The sequence below is a fragment of the Rattus norvegicus genome, chromosome Y (genome assembly GCF_036323735.1).
Source record: "Rattus norvegicus strain BN/NHsdMcwi chromosome Y, GRCr8, whole genome shotgun sequence".
Lineage (NCBI taxonomy): Eukaryota > Metazoa > Chordata > Mammalia > Rodentia > Muridae > Rattus > Rattus norvegicus.
In genome coordinates this window covers 29,070,461-29,075,418 of record NC_086040.1, presented here as the reverse complement: position 1 = coordinate 29,075,418, position 4,958 = coordinate 29,070,461, and the positions used below count along the sequence as shown (strand labels likewise).

The 4,958-nt window shown below is 37.0% G+C and overlaps 1 long non-coding RNA gene across 1 annotated transcript; it reads right to left on the bottom strand.

The window, feature by feature from the left end:
- Window positions 1–389: 389 nt before the first annotated feature.
- LOC134484244 (uncharacterized) lies at window positions 390–2,955 on the bottom strand. The gene is made up of 2 exons (XR_010061660.1): window positions 2,873–2,955; window positions 390–1,073 (listed from the first exon to the last, which is right to left on the bottom strand). It is a non-coding gene; the product is annotated as an uncharacterized LOC134484244 (long non-coding RNA).
- Window positions 2,956–4,958: the final 2,003 nt, after the last annotated feature.

The following is a 4,958-nucleotide window of genomic DNA, read 5'->3' as shown; positions in this document are numbered from 1 at the left end:
ATGTAGAAAGGGGAATAAAATAGTCTAGGAGGCAGATTGAGGGAAGGAACTAGATGGGAGATGGAAGGAAGAGGAGAATGGATCCTGTGTAGGAAGGGACAGGAGATATGACCCGATATTCAGGAGAAGGAAAGGAAATCTTGAACTATTAGAGATGAGGAGATAGGGGAAATCTCCAGGAAGAGAAAGAGTCGGAATAATGGAGGTACCCACGAATCAATGGGGGTTACCTAAGCTGTGACTTACATTGGTGATATGGAACATTTAGAGGCCAACTCCTGTAGCCCGGAAGGACACCACTGGAGGGATAAAGACACAAATATACACGCAAAACTTTCTAGACAAAATTTTTCAAGCCTAAAAGAAATTCAGAACCGCATTCTAGGGTCTATGTTCTCCTTTGCTTTATTGATGGCTGGTAATTTTTGTATAAAATAAGGATTTAGGACATTATCATTAGAAGTAGGTATACAATATTTATATTGTTATATTCACGCTTTATGTGGCCCACTTTGTTAACAATATCATTGCAAAAAATAAAATTGGAAAACAGTATTTTTGAGTACACATTCAGGAATATATATAAAGTCCTCTTTCAAAGAATGTACAATAAGAAAATGTAATACAATATTCATTCAATTAAACGTCTGGAGGGAAAATATTGGACTTTGGGAAACAGAAAAAACCTAGGAGCTTGAACTGTATGTCACAGGAATGGACGTGGAAGTGGAATTATTATCCTGAATAATCTCCTCCACACCATGTTCCTAGATCTTTTTTACCAATGCCAAGCCCCGACCAACATTCTCTATTCCGAGCATGCAAGTACTAATGAAGCAAAGAGAAGTCTCTAGCTTTAGAGATATATAGTATGTAAAGTTTTCCAGTATGTCACAGGAGACACTCTTGGAAAGGGCACCCTCAAATCTGGTCCATGGGAAAGTTCAGTGAGTCTTGAATAGGGATTGAGTGGTTTCTCTGAAGAAATAGCCTTGATCTGAGCCTTCCACACATGGGAATCATGCGCTGCGATCTTCTCAGAATCATCTGGACTTCACTACTTGATAAGGTTCCTGGAAGTTAGAGAGTTTATATAATCAATTTCTTCATTACAAAAGCCAGTTGTTGGGAAGGGCACAGTTGTCCTTCTCAGAGCTCATGGCTTTTACTCTTTTTGCCCTGAAGAAAAGGTCCAAAGAAACAAAGGAAAGACAAGTATTGTCTCCTCAGCTCAGTGTAAACGCCTCCATGCTTTGGATTCCCATTGTGCAATTTGTTTATGACACTGATATCTGGAGAAGAAGAGCTTCTAGTTGAGACTTCATCATCTCAGTCTTTCTATTAGTATTACTCTGAATACCATTCCCTGACAGTGACTATTTAGATTTCTGTGTCAATAGGTTTGATTAGCTGGCAGATTTCTTTTCTTTCTTTCATTTTTTTATTTTTTATAAAATTTTATTGCTTTTTTAACTGGATATTTCTACATTTGAATTTCAAATGTTATTTCCTTTCCCAGTTTCTTTTCCATAATTGCCCTATCCAATTCTGCTCCCCTTCTTCTATAACCCACCTTACTGCCCCCTGACATTGCCTTGGACTTGGATGGAGTCAAACCCAATGGCTTCTCCTTCCATTGGTGACCCCAAGACCATCCTTTGTAACATATGCAGTTAGAGCCATACTTCTGTCCATGTACAGTCTTTGAATATTGGTTCAGTACCAGAAATATCTGTTTCATTTGCATTGTTGTTCTTATGGTGTTGGAAGTACCTTTAGCTCTTCTAATCCTTTCTCAAACCCTACCAACAAGATGTCCATTTTCAGTTCACTGGAAGCATAGACTCCTTAGCTTCATCACTCTTGTCTACATTTGGTTGCTGAGAGTGTGTGTGTGTGTGTGTGTGTGTGTGTGTGTGTGTGTGTGTAGAGCTAAACTATGAATTCTCAACTGAGGAATATCAACATCCTTAGCCATCAGGTGAATGGAAATCAAAAAAAAAATCCTGAGTTTCCATAGCACACCAATCAGAATGACTAGGATATATTTGAACCCTTGTATAGCTATGGTGTTTGGTGGATTTTTAACATGGATTCTGCGCAACTAAGTTAAGATTTTAGAATCCGCAAATGACGAAGCCATATAGACTCCATCCTATTCTTATGAACCTACTGAAGTAGAAGATTTACTGGACTTCAAGCCACTCATCACCCAGCCCATGTCATGAACTTTATGTTTGGACTGAATAAAAAATCATGGTAAAACATCCAAAACCCTCAAGTCTGGCCACGGAAACACTGGAAGGTAGATATTAGAGAACTGCTATATAATGCGACCACAGAACCACATTATATAGTCTATGTTGTCCTTTGCTTTACTAATGTGTGGTAATTTTTGGATAAAATAAGGATTTGGGAGTTTATCATTTAAGTAGATACAGAATATATACACTGTTATATTCACTTTAGAACTGGGCCCCCTTTTTTTCAAAATCAGAGCAAAAAAAAAATAGAATAGGATAATAGAACATTTGAGTACACATTCAGCAATATATATAAAGTCCACTATCAAGGAATGTACACTAAGAAAATGTAATAAAATATTCACTCAATTAAAGGTCTTTAGGGAAAATACTGGCTTTTAGAAAAGAGAAGGAAATTGAATTATAGGCCAGAGGAATGGAACTGGGAATAAAATTATTATCCAGTAGAATCTCCTGCACTCCATATTCCTAGATCTTAGGGACCCATGCCAAGCCCCTGATTAACTTTCTCCATTCAGAGCATGTAACCACTTGTGAAGCAGAGATAAATCTCTAGCTTAAGAGAGATGGAGTATGTAAAGGTTTCCACTGTGTCACAGGAAACATACCTGGAAATGACACCCTCGAATCTGGTAAGTGTAAGGAAAGCTGTTTAGCAGGTAGGAGATGGCAGTTCTCAGTGACATCATAAATAGGACCTTCATGAAAAAATCTGTTGTAACTAGGAGAGCCCTAGCTTCTTCTGTGATGTAACAATTATTGTTCTGACAGGAACTGACTCTCACATATTACCTCAGTCTCTCTCTGGCTTGCTAATTGGCCACTAATTCAGAATAAACAGCCATTTGGGAGAGAGAACAAACAGGATGAAGAGATCAGAGATGGGAAGAAGGAAGCTGGCCTTCTGCCTTTGTATGAAAAAAATGAAGAAATAAGTGGTACTTTGAAAAGTTCAGAGAGCCTTTGGAAGGGATGGAGAGGTATCACTGAAGAGATAGACTTGATCTAAGCCTTACACATATGGGAATCAAGAGCTGGAAGCTTCACAGAAGCATCTGGACTTCCCTGTTTTTATTGTTTCTGGATGTCAAAAGGTTTATATAATTCATTTCTTTATTGCAAAAAATAGATTTTGAGAGGGCACAGTTGTTTTTCTGAGAGCTATGGCCTTTATTCTTTTTGCCCAGAAGAAAAAGGTCCTAAGGAAGGAGGTAAAGACAAGTATTGGGTAATCAGCTCAGAGTAAACTCCTCCAAGCTTTGAATACCTATAGTGCCTTTTGTGTCTGATACGGATATCTCGGAGAAAGAAGTGCTTCTAGTTGAGACTTCATCATCTTTGTCTTTCCACTAGTATTACTCTGAATACCAATTTAGATTTCTGAGTAAATAAGTGTGATTAGTTAGCAGTTTTCTTTACTTTTATATCTTTCTTTTTTTAATTTTTTTATCAAATTTTAGTGTTTTTAAACTGGATGAGTCTATATTTACATTTAAAATATTATTTCCCTTCTCAGTTTCCTGCCCATAAGATAACAACCTGTTCACAATCCCTTCATCTCTAACCATAATTCTGCCCCTTGACATTCCCTTGAACTGGGAGACAAACCAAGGTAGGACCAAGTCTTCTCTTTCCATTGGTGCCCATCCTCTGCCACATATGCATTTGGAGCCATAGTTCTGTCTATGTTCATTGTTTGAATATTGGTCTAGTACCAGAAAGCTCTGGGTCATTGACAATGTTGTTCTTTTGGAGTTAACAGCTCCTTCAACTATTGTAATCCTGTCTCAAAATCTACCAACAAGATGTCCGTTTTCAGTTCACTGGTTTGCCACTAACATTCACTTCTGTATTTGACATGCTCTAACTGTGTCTCTCAGGAAATATCTATATCCAGTTCCAGGTTGAATGCATTTCTTAGCTTCATAAATCTAATCTAGTTTTGGTGGCTGATATATGTGTGTATATATATATATATATATATATATATATATATATATATGATATACATATGAAATATATATTATATATATATATATATATATATATATGTATATACTTTTGGTAGCTCCAACAGTTATGAAGTTAGGGGGAATTTTAACATGGATTCAGTGCAACTAGGTCAAGAATGTAGAATCCACAAATTGCATTGGCAAATAGATTCCCTCCTGTTCTTATGAAACTATTGAAGTTGGAGTTTCCCTGGTCCTGAAACCATTCTTATCACTTCCCATCCTTCTCTATCTTATGTTTGGCCTCAAGAAAGAATCATGGTAAAACATCCAAAAACCTCAAATCTAACCCTGAGACACTGGAACAGAGATATTGATTAACCGAAATCAAAAGGGACCTGAGAACCAAATTCTGTACTCCATTTGGTCCTATGCTTTACTGATATGTGGAAATTTTTGGATGAAATAGGAATTTGGAGTTTACCACTTGAAGTAGGTACACCCAATTTACACTAGAGCTGGGCGCCTTTGTTGCGAAAATCATTGCAGAAAATAGAAGTGGAAAAGAGAATTTTTGAGTACACATTCAGGAATATGTATAAAGTCACCTATAAAGGAATATACAATAAAAATTGAAATACACATGCATTCAAATAAAGGTCTGTAGGGAAAATACTGGCCTATAGGAAACAGAGAAAAAGAAGAAAATTGAATTGTGTGCCACAGGAAAGAACCTGAGAAT